Raw genomic sequence first — 16,063 nt, forward strand, 5'->3', positions numbered from 1 at the left:
TTATCCCAAAGAATAGCAGGTTAGTTCTATAATTTCATCTTATCAAAAGCAGGTAAGAGTTTAACTCTTATTCAAAGTATCAGCTTTTAACTTAGAGGTAAAAGATGACATTTTGGAGCCAAACTTAAATTCTGTAGCTAAAAGGCTCTACAGTCTGGATTACAGATATCTACTTTGAAATACTATTTACCCCTCTTCTTTTTTAAAGAGAATAGGGGAAGACCTTGAGGCATTTTAGCAAAAGGCTTCTTTAAAACTCTTTGTGATATAGAAGTTAAAATAGAAATCAGACCTCAGAAGAAGATGAAAAGATAACACATCAAATGTGAGAGTCCGTGCCCAAACATCGCATTTGAGCCTGAGCACCAAGATTAGGCAGGGCAAAGGTCAAATTACTCTGGAGTTTTTCAGTACGGTTAACTCAAGTACAATTTGTAAGTGACCCTTACTAAAATTATGGTGATGATTTACAAAATTTACCCTAATGATCCTAACTGAAAGGAAATATCAGTATTTTGGGAAGTACTCCATGATGATGCCATATTTTAAAAACATTTTACATTCTCATTTCCTGAATTTAGTAATAATCATCCAAAGAAATTTCAAGCATTTTCTGGGGGTGCCTGGGTGGCTCAGTCAGTTAAGTGTCAGACTCTTGATTTTGGCTCAGGGTCATGATCTCACAGTTTGTGAGTTTAAGCCCAGCATCGGGGCTCTGTGCTGACAGGATGGAGCCTGCTTGGGATTCTTTCTCTCTCTCTTTCAAAAAAAAATTTTTTTAATAAACTTTTTAAAAAGTAGAAAAAGGAGGAATTCCAAGCCTTTTCTAACATCTGGTTATCATTTAGGTGTTTATTTGGCATTTTTTAACAATCACCTAATAGGATGTTTCATTGGGGTCTTTGATTCAGATTTCTTACCCAGGAGTCACATGATCATTTTTAATCCACTAGTAATTACATTGGGACTACCCTTAAGTGAACAGAAAATATAAATATAAATGATTCAGAGTTTCCAGAAGGGAGCTGGTTATTTACCAGGAAGGATAAAATTGGCCACCTCTTGTTTTATCAACATACTTGATGGATACTTGCAAGAACATAGGTTATTAATTAAATGTGTACTTCATTGAATGTACATATAATAATGGCAGTACTCCTGCAGAAAGACTTCTCAAGTTCAGAAAACCCCTCTTACTTGTAATGATTTTCTGTTTTATGATAATTTCTTGTAGTATATGAATCTCTGATACTTGGCAGGAACTTTTTATTTTCTTTTTGCCATTAACTACTTATAAAATAGACAACCTACTACTTTCATAACTTGGCATTATTTAAACTTTTTTTTTTTACCTAAACCCATTTTTCCTTTAAAGTGGAAGTTGATGTCCATCAACTGATGAATGGATAAAGAAATTGTGGTTTATATACACAATGGAGTACTACGTGGCAATGAGAAAAAATGAAATATGGCCTTTTGTAGCAACGTGGATGGAACTGGAGAGTGTGATGCTAAGTGAAATTAGCCATACAGAGAAAGACAGATACCATATGGTTTCACTCTTATGTGGATCCTGAGAAACTTAAGAGAAACCCATGGGGGAGGGGAACAAAAAAAAAAAAAAAGAGGTTAGAGTGGGAGAGAGCCAAAGCATAAGAGACTGTTGAGAACTGAGAACAAACTGGGGGGTGGGAGGGAGGAGAGGGTGGGTGATGGGTATTGAGGAGGACACCTTTTGGGATGAGCACTGGGTGTTGTATGGAAACCAATTTGACAATAAATTTCATATATAAAAAAAATAAAATAAAATAAAAAATAAAAACAATGCTATTATACCATCAAAAAAAAAAAATAAAGTGGAAGTTGAAAATCAACATTCTTGTGTCATTGCATAAATCTATGATTACTATGGATGACTCCATTTATATGTGATTTCACCTACCTCTCATCATTACTGTAATAACTATAAAATCTATTTTAAGCCTCAGATTCTCTCCTGAAAAATTTAATTTATGTATACAATAACTCACTGGATACTGCCATTTTGATATCCTACAGAAGTCTCAAAATCAGTATGTTTCAGACTGAGGCTTTCCTCCACCCATTCCTCCTTGTTTAATGTTACCAAAATTTCATCATTCACCCAAGCCAGAAATCATGAGATACCTAGAATTTTCTTCCTCTTCTCTCCTCATAAGAAATCAGTCAAGATTCATGATGAATCTATTTCTGAAATATCACTGGAATCTGACCCATCTTTTCCACTCTTGCCAGCACTACTTAATTTAGGACCACTTTCCAGAATTACCAAAAGAGCCTCCTTAATATTATATCTGTTTCTCATATTGCCCCATGAGTCCTTTCATTATAGTGCTACCAGCATTACATTTTAAAATGAAAATTTAAAAACTTGAAAAAAATGAAAATTCAGTCATGTTATTTCTGCTTTAAAATTCCCAGTCATGCCCTCTTTTCTCAGATTCTTTTTTTTTTTTTTTTTTTTTTTTTTTTGGCCTAGGTTCAATATAGTTTATTAATGGGACATGACAAGGTAGGACTTCCCAAGCTCCTTTCCTTCCTCAGGTGTCTGGATTGGAAACTGTGGATGTCAGGAGATTCTCAGTGTGTTGGTGGATGAGTTGGGGCAAGAATTCCTCAACAGCTGAGGGCCTCACTTTTCCTCTTGTTCTGGCCTTGGCTGGTGATCCAGGGGGCTCTTACTCCTTGGAGGCTGTGTGGACCATACAGCCCATCACCTGATTGCTGTAGCCAGATTCATTGTCATACCAGGAAATGAGCTTGACAGAGTGGTCATTGAGAACAATGCCAACCCCAGCATTGAAGATGGAAGAATGAGTGCCACTGTTAAAGTTGAAGGAAACAACTTGGTCCTCAGTAGAGCCCAGAATGCCCTTGAGGGACCCTCTAATGCTTACTTCACCACCTTGATGTCATCGTATTTGGCAGTTTTCTCTAGGTGGCAGGTCAGATCCATGATTGACAGGATAACCTTGCCTACAGCCTTGATGGCACCAGAAGTAGGAATGATGTTCTGGGCAGCCCCTTGGTCATCATGCCACTGCTTTCCCGAGGAGTCATCCATTGTCTTCTGGGTGGCAGTGATGGCATGGACTGTGGTCATGAGTCCCTCCATGATGCTGAAGTTGTCATGGATGACCTTAGACATAGTGGCCAAGCAGTTGGTGGTACAGGAGGCATTGCTGACAATCTTGAGAGAGTTGTCATACTTCTCATCATTCACTCCCATCACAAACATGAGGGCATCAGCAGAAGGGGCAAAGATGATGACTCCCTTGGCCCACCCTTCAAGTGAGCCTAAGCTTTATCCATGGTGACAAAGACCCCACTGGACTCCACAACATACTCAGCACCAGCATCATCTCATTTGATGTTGGTGGGATCTCATTCCTGGAAGATGGAGATGAACTTTCCATTGATGACAAGTTTCCCATTCTCAGCCTTGACTGTGCTGTGGAATTTACCATGGGTAGAAACATACTGGAACATGTATTCCAAGTAATTGGGTTGATGAAGGGATCTCTGATGGTGACAATATCTACTTTGCCAGAGTTAAAAGCAGCCCTGTTGACCAGGCGCCCAGTACAGCCAAATCCACATTTTTCTCACCTCCGCCATCGTGTCTCAGGGACACGGCTGACACTGCATCAGAAGATGCAGCTGTCTGCTGAATGGGGAGGAGCAGAGAACCTAAAACCCAGATTCTTTAGTATGACTTACAAGATGGATAGAGTTCCTCTGTACAAAATGCTTTCCATAATTGAATTATATCCACGAAGGCCTCCCTTATGATATTATAAGTTCCATAACCCAGCAACCAGAAGAGGTCATATGACTAGTTCTCAACAAAGGCAAAAGTAAACTGTGCTACTTGGCAATTCAGACCTTAAAGGGAAAGCTACTAGCTGGACATAGAACCCCAATCTTGACACACAGTTGAGAGCCTTAACACAAAAGGAATCAGGTCCCTGAAGCACTGTGTAAAAAAGAACTCCTAGTGGATCTGTAACATCCACACTGGACTGTTATTAGAGTTAGAAATAAACTTTTGTTGGGTTTGAGCTATTACATTTTGAGGCATATTTGTTACCATAGTTTAACCCACCTCCATGTAATACACCCCAATATAAATAAAAAATATAATATATATTTATTATAAATTACATTATAAATATAATTCCATCCCTAATTGTGTGTACAACTTTATCTTTTATACCGATTTCCAACTTCTCATATGTATCCTAAGTTTTACCTATACCAAATTACTTAAAATTCCATAGATGAGTCACGATCACTCTTGCTTTTGTACCTTTGCTCCTGCAGGGTTATACCTTTCCTGCCTTATCCTTTAAGACTGAAGCAGACAATGCTCCTCTGCAGAGAAGGAGAAAGAAAGAAAGTTTTTCTTTCTCTCTGTTGTGGACTGAACTGTATTTGCCCTCCCCTAAATTCAGAAGTTGCAGCCCTAACCCCCAATACCTCAGAATGTGACTGTATTTGGAGACAGGAACTTTACAGAAGTCATTAAGGTTAAATGAGGTCTTTAGGGTGAGCCCAATCTGACTGGTGTACTTAAGAGGAGATTTGGACACACAGAGAGACATTCATACTTAGAAAAGACCATATGAGGACACAACAAGAAGGTAGCTGTCTGCAAGCCAAGGAGAGAGGACACAGGAAAAAGCAAAGTTGCCAACACCTTGATCCTGGAAGTCTGGCTTCCAGAACCATGAAAAACTAAATTTCTGTTGTTTAAACCATCCATTCTGTGGTATCTTGTTAGGGCGGGCCCTAATAAACTAGTATACACTCCTTGTAGCAGGATGTTTGTCCCTCTGAAATTCGGGAGCATTCTGAGATGCCCACCCTTTTAGCACTTATTGTAGCTTTAAAAAAAATTTTTTTTTAATGTTTATTTATTTTTGAGAGAGAGAGAGAGAGAGAGAGAGAGAGAGAGACAAAGCATGAGTGGGGGAGGAGCAGAGAGAGAGAGGGAGACACAGAATCTGAAACAGGCTCCAGGCTCATAGCTGTCAGGACAGAGCCCGATGCAGGGCTCGAACTCACAAACCGTGAGACCATGACCTGAGCTGAAGCTGGACGCTCAACCGACTGAGCCACCCAGGCACCCCAATTATCGTAGCTATTTTTAAATCATTGGTTTACTTGTCTGTCTCCCTAAGTCTCTGTGAATCTTTGAAGGAAGGAACTCTGCCTTATTTATCTGCTTCACTGCCCCCTGATGATATGTTGGAAAACTACTGTGGGAAGTGGATAATTGTTCTTTAGAATGGATTACTTTTTTTCTCCACAACTTGCAGCTTACCAGTAAGTAAGTAAATAAGTAGTCATTGGGGTTTTCGCTTGCTGTGTATCCTCCTGACATACCTGGCCAGGCTGCCAAATATGCGGCATCGATTTTGATACAGGATTTCATTATTGAAGACTCTGCCTTGCCATTTTTTAATATTGTTATGTTGGTATCATTTTGCATATTTACTAAGGTCCGGAAGATGAAGATGGGTTTTAGAACAAGAACAAGATCTTTCAGGAAAGTTGGTGGAGTTGTTGTAGTGAACTGCTTTTAGTATTTTATCCACATTACAATAGCCTCTTTTTTCCAAGAACTACCCCTTTATGCAGAGGTGGGCTTAATCCAGGCTGTGTGCCTCACTTGGTTGGACCAGAGTGGTCACCAGTTCCAAGTCTGAGTAATACAGTTTGATTCGTACCTGTTGAATTGAGAATGAGAGAAGGTAATCTTGGTCTCTTTTGAGTGGTTGAAACCAAAGAGATATAAAACTCCAGAACTGTGAGATAGTCATGTGCATTGAGAAACAGACATTTGACTGAAGAATGAGATATATCCCAAATACAGAAGTGTGTAGGAAAAAAAAAAGACTAACACATGGCCACAAAGAGAGAATGACAGAAAGACAGAGAGAAGGAGAGAGAGAAGGGTTGAGAGAGAGACAGAGAAATGGGAGAAGCAGCTGTAATGCCAATTAATTTTATTTCTTCATTTCACTTCCTTGAGAAGTCCTATTACACTCTTTGCTCTTGGATTCCATGAGATTTTAAAACAAATTCCATTTTGATTTAAGCCACTTTGAGATTGACTTCTGTTATTTGCAACAAAAAGGTCCCTGCTTCGATCAACTAGATAGCATAGTTAACATTTGTAATTTTTGATCACCCAATTCATTCTTCCTGGATTTGGGTAGTAACACTTAAACCATCCTATTTAGAGTGACTTCCCTTTATTCTAGCACATAAGATTCATTAAGGCCAACCCCAGGCCATAATAATTAGTTCAAGAAGGGAAACAGGATCCAAACTGGGCTAATATCTCCATTTGCTAGAACTAAGAAGTTGTGAGGAGCTGAAGAATTTTTTTCTACTAAGGTTGCCTAACTAGTAAGGATGATAGCCTGTAGCTTTTCCTGTTCATATTGCCTGCATGAAAAGAGAACATTCCTGAGAATAAAACCAGTGCAGCAGAAGGCAAAGAACAAAACCAGAAAAACCCAGATTCTCCAAATGTCATCTAGGCATCAAGATCCTAGACTCTTAAGTTATTTCACCAATAAATTGTTCTTTTTTAAAGTCAGTTTGAGGGTTTTTTTGTTGTTGTTATTTACAACCAAAGCATCCAGTATGAATATAACTTCCTTGCACTTCTTTGAGTTGGTGAAGTTTTATTATGTACACCAAGTTTTATTATGTAGCACCAAATGCCTAGCCCTGTATTTGAAATATAGTAGATGCTAGAAAAAATAACTGCTGGTACTGAATTAAGAAGACAAATGGTACCTAGCATGTCATTTTGGGGGTGTCTTTTTATAGCCTTACCTCTTTGTTTGAATATTCTGCCAAATCAGTGCTCTATCATCAGTGGATTTTAGTTAGATTAAGTAAGACGGGTGACTATTTAAGTCCTTGTTATTCCTTGCCATCACAACAAACCATTTGTGTTTGTTCTCCAAATGCTGAATCCTAAGTAGTTACCCCTTTCCATCTCACTACCACCAGCTTTGTGAGAACTCCTGATCTGAACCAGTCTAATAGCCTCGTGATGCATCTCCAAGTCTCTACACTCTTCTCTCTCGAATCCATTTAACAGAGTGTAATGAGAAACATCTATCTAGTCACGGTTTGGGGCCATGGCTGTTATACAAATTACAGATAATGTATATAAGGGAACTAACACTGTGCATGGCATATCGATTAATATTAAAATGTCTACAACTATAAAGATACCCCTAGAATATTAACAGGTAGTTATTTTTTAGTACTAACTGTCTACCTGGTGCTTTATCTCATTTATCTTTTTTTTTAATATCAAATTTATTGTCAAATTGGTTTCCATACAACACCCAGTTCCTCAATACCCATCACCGCCCTCCGCTCCCTCCCGCCCTCATCTACCTTTAGTTTGTTCTCAGTTTTTAAGAGTCTCTTATGCTTTGGATCTCTCCCTCTCTAACCTCTTTTTTTTTTTTTTCATTTATCCTTTACATTAACTCTTTGAGGTACTTTTGCAGGTGAAAACCCCAAAACTCAGAGAGCTTAAAAAACACAAATTTAGAGAGTGGTTGAGATTATATTCAAACCAGGGGTGACTGACTTCAAAGCCTTTGCTTAATTTCCCTACTATCTATTACATCTCTCTACTATATAATTTTTATATTTTCTAAGCAGAAAAACAAATCAAACGTGGCCCCTTCTAACTTGGAGAAGCTGATAACAATGAGACACAAAAGCTGATCTTAGAAAATGCACCCTCGGGAGCCTGGGTGGCTCAGTTGTTTAAGTGGTTAAGCGTGGGACTTCAGCTCAGATCATGATCTCATGTTTTGTGAGTTTGAGCCATTCTTCTGACTCTGTGTTGACAGCTCGGAGCCTGGAGCCTGCTTCAAGTTCTGTGTCTCCCTCTTTCTCTGCCCTTCCCCTACTTACGCTCTGTTTCTCTCTCTCTATCAAAAATAAATATTAAAAAAAGAAAATACACCCTAATACCCTGCTGCAGATCCTTCACTTCATGTTTTCCTTACGGCTTTGCAGTTTTGTGAAAAGCAGCACATGAGAGGTTTTGCTCCTAGCGTGGGATGTGGCCTTTAGGACAGAACACCTGCTCTCAAATTCAGACTGCGTCCCTACCCACCAGTGTGTGTCTGTGCATATGAAAAGCAGAGAGAGTGACTCTAATAGACTAAATTGGGATGCTTTCCAAGGACTTGGAGTCATGGGACAACAGATCTTATACAATCTAATCTGACTTGATTTGGCATAAAAACGTTGTTTTTTACAAAGAGTTTACACTCCCATATACTGAACAGATCCAGCTAAGTATTGCTGTTATTTTCTTCATGTTAAATTAAAAAGAAACAAATCACAAAGCAGGAATTCCTTCTTCAAAGAAAAACTATCTTTATCTTTTAAAGTCCTTGACTTATTGGGGTGCCTGGGTGGCTCAGTTGGTTGAGCGTCTGACTTTGGGTCACGATCTTGCATTTGGTGAGTTCAAGCCCCACATAGGGTTTGCTGCTCTCAGTGCATAGTCTGCTTCATATCTTCTGTTCACCCTTCTGTCTGTCCCTCCCCCACTTGCACTCTCTCTCTCAAAAATAAATAAAACATTAAATAAATAAATAAATAAATAAATAAATAAATAAAGTCCTTGACTTATGGAAGTGCATGAATAAAACGTATAGTGGTCCTTTGAAAGTCACATTTCCTGTTGTATGGGGTTGGGGTGCTCACAGAGACTTGGCCGGCAGTCCACCCTACTGACGTAGTTCACACACTTACACTTCTAGTTTAGTTTTCCCTTTTGACATTCCTACTCCAATAGGACTGAGGCCCAGACCTGAGTTCCAGCGCACTTGGCTAAGGTCCTATTTTTGCTTCAGGAATCAGGTGTGAGTGGTCACAGGTCTTAGGTTTCAGCCCCTCCTACATTTTACTTTCATTCATTGATTTGCCCCTGTGTGTCCTTGAGAGGTTTATATCACTGCAAATATAACTACCTAAGAAGTATTTCAGTGACCAGAAGTAACAAGATAGATTAGAAAAAGAATAAATTCCAGGGCCTCAGACCTGGGTTTGCTTCATTGCCTCGGTAGTATGTTCTTGGGAAAGTCAATTATCTGCTGTATGACTTAGTTTCCTCTTTGGTGAAAATGGGGATAACCATTTTTATTCTCAGGGCTTTTGTTAGAATTAACCATGATATCATATGTAGATATATCTAACACTGTGTTTAAGCTAAAGTAGATGCTCAAGAAATCTATTTTTTCTCACCTTCTGAAAGTAAAAAAGAGATTCATATGTTTAGAAAAAGAACTCAAGTTAACTTCTGCATTAGGCAATACCCAAACTCAGTGTCTCACACTGCTGTAGACTGGGATTGTTGAACTTCAGGTTGCATTGCTGGGACTCATGACAGCTGATGTGTCATGCATTGCTTACATCATTGTTGAGAATTTGCAACAAAAATAAGCAGCAAGATATCATTTAGAAACAGTTACACTCCATACACTCTTATTTATTTATCTGTGTATACATGTTCTAAAAATTTATATTTACACATGCTATGGCTTGTTTTGTTTTGATAGGATGGGTGATTGTTTCTGCTTAGAAACTAAGAAACAAAATATTTTTATAAAATGTTCATAGTAATCAAAACATAAGTTAAGTGCCAGAGAACACAATCATGGATTTCATCAGGGCTATAGACATAGTGAGTGTAATGGAATAGTAGGGTTTTCCTGTAATGCCTGAGACAGACTCTGGACCACGCTTCACTGCCTGGGGGATCCAGTAATGGCTGGTATACAAAATCAGCACTCCCTGCATAATTGAACATGAATCTTTGAGCTTTACATGTTGCCATTAATTTGAAAATAGCTGCACACTAATTTACATTCATTTTTCTGATATTCAAAGAAAATGGAGAGAGATAATCTAATCACTGAGACTGGGAACTGGTATAACTCCATATACAAGTAGTTTAGCAAGTATGTCTGATATTTTTTTATGTACTTCATTCCTGTACAGGATTTTTTTAAATTATCAGAAACAGATGGAGCAGACCTTGCAAGAACTGAGAAAGAAAAAATGATCAGTAACATTTCATCTGAATTGGGAATAATTTTTCAAGTCCGTCTACATTCCTGGCCTAATTAAGATTATGAGTTCATGGTTCATGTGTCTGAAAATTAAGATGAATATTCTGATCATGGCCAAACTGGGATCTATTGAATGGGATTTGTGAAATCTTTGTTATAGTTTCTGCGTTTTCAGGATGATATTGCAACTATAGGTATATAATAAAATCTAAATTTTGTTTCCATTTTCTTATCATTCTGAGGGATGTGCATCAGAGCAAATTCTCCAGTCTTGGGTAAAAATGTCAGAAAAAGACCCTTGTGTTTACTGTTACAAAGTGAAGATATTTCCTGCAGAGACCTTTGTCCTCAATTTCAGCACCCTAAACATGGAGACAGAGAGACTGTGAGGAAAGACAATGAAGAGACAGTGTAGGTGTGGTGCAAGCTCACTTTTGATATCCATTCAAATGTTAGTAATAATGTATTTTAGTACTAGAGGGTATCTTCAGTGGGAGTACTCCAACTCTCTGGCATTCTTTACTATAATTTGATCTCATCGTTAAATGCTCCTAACCAGGTAGGGGTCTGATGTGTTGCTCCTGACAAGCCTACTCTTGCTGTGGATGGTTCTCCTTCCCAAATGTTTCCTGTAGATAGAGATCACAAACGATAAGCAAGGATGTTTAGAGCATGTTTCTCAAAGGCTCTGCTAGCATTAAAATATTTTCTTAGAGTTAACTATTGGAATAGATTCAAATATAGTTTGCACCGTATCCACAGAGCTCCTCTGTTGTCTCTTCATGTGTGGGGTAAAGAGGTCAAGAGAAAAGTTTTTAGCGATGGGGAGTGAATTACACACACACACACACACACACACACGCCTACAAATAGAGATACAAAAGGTTTGTTTCTTACAAAACACTTGGAACAGTTTAAGTCCCTAGGGTTGAGACTCTTCACTTAAGAAGTTTGGCATTTCATCATTTTCCAGGTACAAAATATAGTTCCACATTCTCCCTATGCTCTAATTTGCTTTCTGATGTTGAATGTTATTAATAGTCAAGCAACATTAAATTAGCCACACATCTCTAAGTTGTCCAAAGTGATTGAGCATCTCCTTTTAAAGTGTCCCACAAAACCAGAGAATACTTGAGACAGTGTTGAGAAGGGAAGAATATTCCAGACAAGAAATGGCAAGTTTAAAATTGGAGTCAAGAAACAAAGTAGTTCAGAAGAGTATAGTTCAAGGGAAAGGAATGATTAAGTTAAGCAAATGGTAAAGGTCATGATGGATTTTGTAAGCCTTGTGAAAGAGTTTGGAAAACAACGATACGCACCATTAACCGAAAAGAAAAACGTCAAGGACATTTGTGCTAAGACTTGAGTTGTGTGGTCATTGATGCATTCCAACCTGGGCTGCTCATATTTTGATCCGTTTGTCATCTGTTGAGAGATACTGGTGGGAAGGCTAGTAAAGATATGGATACTCCAGAGCAGTGCTGTTCAATAGAGTATTCTGTACGATCAGATAACCACTATACACATATGGCTACTGAGAATTTGAGATAAGGCTTGTGCAGTGAGGATGGTAATTGCCTTTAGCTCAGTGGGTAATAAAGGAAAAATAGGGATAGGCTTTTTGGGGATTAAATGCTAGGAGATATGGGCAGAACTCCAAAATCCATTCTGCAAATCAAGAACAATATTAAGAACATGGCCAAATTCAGTGACATCAGGACAACCAAATCTGAAGACTGAGTGTGTCGAAGTGCAGAGGCATATTCCTGAATAGTTTGGCAAGAGTTAAGGGGCAGAGCAGGGTTGTAGGAGAGTCAGAAAAATTCTTCTGGACCTGATTCACTGAAGTAGCTTTGCCTTAGAAACATAAGGTGTGGTCTCCCCAGGTCGATGTTCATTGTTCTTAAAAAGAAACAGACTGAAATCAACACCCTGCAGCCTGTGGAGAGATTAATTAATTAACCAAGAAGAAACAAAGCAAAAGACGCCTCGAAGGTCTTTCTTCTTGGACATCTAGAAATGTAAATATTTGCCATCACAAAATGGCCACCATTTATAAATGAATGGTGGCCAAAACTATTAGTCCAAAACTATGAAGAGTTATTTTTTCTTTAATGTTTATTTTTATTTTTGAGAGAGACAGAACATGAGTGGAAGAGGGGCAAGAGAGAGGGAGACACAGAATCTGAAGCAGGCTCCAGGCTCTGAAGTATTAGCACAGAGCCTGATGTGGGGCTCGAACTCATGACCCGTGAGATCAGGACCTGAGCCAAAGTTGGACGCTTAACCATCCGAGCCACCCAAGCACCCCTATGAAGAGTTACTTTTAAATAAATACTGGTTTCTTTGTCTGCAGACCTTGACTCTAAAATTATTCAGGCAACTGATGAGGAAGGACTGAGGCAGGTTTGTGGGACTAGTTTCTTCACCTCACTGACTCAGAAGTTCCTCATAAGTAAACTCAGGGAGTGTCCCTCTTCCAGGCGGGAAATGAGCATGCTCCATTAGTGAGCCACTACTTCAGACAAAATCAGACTGAAAACACATAAGAAAGTCAAACATGCAAGAGATGTATTTTAGAGTGGAATTCTGTTCCACAGAGAGGAACTGGTATAAATTTGATAATTATGCCTAACTTTTCACACATAATACTGGATAATAAATTCTAGCACTTCATGCTGTTCTTTAAATTTATTATTTTCTTTCATAAAGATACAATTAATTTAATGTCAGTGTGGCCCAAACAAGTAAATGTTAACCATCCATTACACGCTTAATTGTTTTCACCTTTGTCTTATTTTCACCCTTTTTTTCCACTAGTTTATGCATATTTGTATTTTCATTTTCCACTCATTTTTTATTCTTTTAGTGGTTATTTTTTTGAAGGACAGAGAGATAGACAGTGTGAGTAAGGGAGGGGCAGAGAGAGGAAGATACAGAATCTAAAGCAGGCTCCAGCCTCTGAACTGTCAGGACAGAGGCTGACACGGGGCTCGAACACACAAGTGGTAAGATCATGACCTGAGCCAAAGTCAGATGCTTAACCTACTGAGCCACCCAGGCTCATTTTTTAAATAATAAGAGAAAATCACAATAAAATGGTCAAAAAATTTTGCAAAACCACATTTGCTCAAGACAAATTTAGAGATACTCCATAGCCTATAGGAAGGCATAGTAAGAAATAAATGTTTATTAGCTGATTATAAATCTCCAAATTTGACATAGGAAAGGTCATGCATAATAATGGTGCCAATGCATAATTCACAAAAACACAGACATAGAAAAGACAAATGTATCAAAGCCAAGAGTAGCCTCTTCCGTTCACTCTATTTCACTACAATTTGCCCTTTAGTTTAGATTCCTTGGATATTTCTATGTGATGGAGAATCACACCAGTGTACCTTGAGCAGGGAGATGTAGAGAAGAGTTGAAGATGATTGGGCAGCCCTGGTAAAGAAAAGTAGCAGAATACTGATATTTACTGAGCACCGCTATGTGCTTAAAGATGCAGTGAATTATCTCACTCTTCACAACAGCCCCTTGGCTCATCACAAAAGTATTTTTTTGGCACCTGCAATGTGCCAGGTTCTGTGCTTGGTAAAGACAAGGATGGATAAGATCAAGCCAGTCTCTGCTCTTGTGAAACTCATATTCTAATTCAGAAAACAAAGAAAGAAGTAAACAAAGAAGCAAAAACAAGTAACAAATTAGGATAGGCACTGTAAATGAAACAAATTAGATAAGGTAGAAAATAATAAGAGAAAACTACCACAGATAGGAAGCATAAGAAAGAGAGCTTTGAAAAAGTATTTAAGCCAGTAACCAAAGGAAGAAACAGAACTATATATGCAGGACATTGAGAAAAAAAAAAGTGGAATAGCATGTACAAAAGTCCTGGGGTGAGAAAGATCCCTATGTCTACTGAGAAATGAATAAGCTGGGGAAAGAAGAAGAAAAATCATTAGGAGGCCATCAGTAGTGACCTTGCTGAGAGACAAGTTTTGTGTGGATTAGAATAGCAGTACTCAAGATGAAGCATAGTGAACAGTATCGAGACATATTTTGGAGGTAAGATACATTTTACAGTAGTACTTGTCACATGGGCTTCTTAATATCCCCTACTTTAGCAGATGAGAAATAACCTAAAAAGTTAGGAGATTAACCAAGGGTCTTACAGGAAATAACTTCAGGATGGGGGTTATGAACCCTGCCTTCCTTAAAGTCCTTTCCATGCATCGTACTTCCTAGCTTTATTAATTCAAGGTCAATGCAGGTTTACAGAATCCTAAAAGTAGAAGCTTTTGCCAGTCTGATGATTCTGAATTCAAATATGCTTTAATAACCTGGACAGCATACAGATTTTTAGTTCACAAATCCATAACTTCATTTCATCTAAAAAAGGCACCAAGTTCTACAAGCTCTCCAGATATAGTTGTTCTGCACAAAATACCAAAACACTTTGCATTTCTTCCAGCGATGTGCAGTGTTAACACCATGTATATGAAAATTTTTCCATTGACTAAAGCAGCAATTTGTAGCAATTGTGAACCATATGCTGTTAAGTCTAAACTGGGTAATTTCAGTGACCAACCCATTTTTTCGTCTTTGCTAAAAATATGCCTGTATCCCCCCATATTTAAAATGGCCCTGGTTGCTGAAAATCTCCGACCATGCCAAGTAAGTCAACACAAGAAAAAGGTTTAAAATAAGCACTTGGTCTGAAAAATTGAGCCGAAAAGGACTTTGCTTTCTAAACTCAGTACTTCTGCACTTAATTTCTTCGTTTTTCTTCTGTCCTTACTGTTGAGATTCTGGGGGATATATTAGTGCTGATTGCTAGTACTTCCATTTCTCCTTTTTCTCAGAATGAGGTGAGATTATTTTCCTCTTCAATTGGCTCAGCATGCTACTTGCTCTAGAAGCGAGTGGGTGCCTCTCTAAGGCTCTGCCTTTTGCTACCACGGGCCCAGCCATGTTGGGAGCCTCGGTTAGCCCGAGTCTCTGATGGAGATGACCTGAGGCCCGGTCTCCACACCCAACCCCCCCACAGGCAGGCTAGGTGAGGGCAAACAAACTTTTGTTGTTTCAAGAAACTAAGATTTGGGGTTTTATTGTTGTTGCTGCTGCTAATGTATGCCCTCGTTTTCTTCACATTCTTTAGGTGAAGGAAATACAAATCTCCAAATTAGGGAAGTTTGACAGGCAGTATAGTTGGCAGACGGTCAGGAAGTCTGCATTCAGATAATCTGTTTTTAATCATTCTTTGCACTTTGCCTGCTCACCGACCCCTCTTTTTTCTCAGCTGTAAAAAGCGACAATCATGTAAGTGCAGTATGACGGTTTGTCAAGTGCCTAGCAGGATGCCAAACCATAGATGATGGTTAAAGTGAGAATAGGCATCCTTGAGAAGAGTAGTGGTTAATAGACTAAAAATCTAGAGGGATATATACCCATGTACTTCCGACTGAATCTGAAGAGACTGCAAAAATGGCAGAAAAATGGCCATTTATCCCCTCACTCCCCTCCTATTCCTGGAAGCTTCTCCCTAGTCACAAGTGCACCTTTTTGTCCCTTTCTGTGTACCTGATGCTCTCTGCCCTCCTCCAACTCCTCTGTCACAAACTGCTCCCAGGGAACAATGCACACGACTCGTCAAATCATTCATTAAAGTGACCACGTTTCCCCAAGACTTAACTTTTGTTACAAGACTAAAGCTCCAACACAGTATTTTTGGCCTTAGGTGAAAAACAGCAATGGGAAACTTTTCACCTGAACCCAGGACGACAGAGAGGATGCCTCTAGCTTGTTAGGTCCACTAAGCTGGGTGGGTTTCCTGGTTAGTCTTTAGACAAGACTTTCATGAAGCTGTCCAGAGTGTGCTGGGAAAAGTACGA

At 38.8% G+C, this 16,063-nt stretch overlaps 1 protein-coding gene, 1 long non-coding RNA gene and 1 pseudogene across 12 annotated transcripts in view; 1 reads left to right on the plus strand and 2 right to left on the minus strand.

Moving 5' to 3' along the window:
* The window catches only part of LOC112868308 (uncharacterized), a 362,521-nt gene that overhangs the window by 251,655 nt on the left and 94,803 nt on the right, over nucleotides 1-16,063 (plus strand). The gene's annotated exons all lie outside the window — the stretch shown is intronic.
* PTGER3 (prostaglandin E receptor 3) overlaps nucleotides 1-16,063 on the minus strand; it is a 181,818-nt gene that overhangs the window by 68,375 nt on the left and 97,380 nt on the right. The gene's annotated exons all lie outside the window — the stretch shown is intronic.
* Nucleotides 1,859-7,120, minus strand: LOC112872171 (glyceraldehyde-3-phosphate dehydrogenase pseudogene; annotated as a pseudogene).

The sequence above is a fragment of the Puma concolor genome, chromosome C1 (assembly GCF_028749965.1).
Source record: "Puma concolor isolate L17-30 chromosome C1, mPumCon1.1.hap2, whole genome shotgun sequence".
Taxonomy (NCBI): Eukaryota; Metazoa; Chordata; class Mammalia; order Carnivora; family Felidae; genus Puma; species Puma concolor.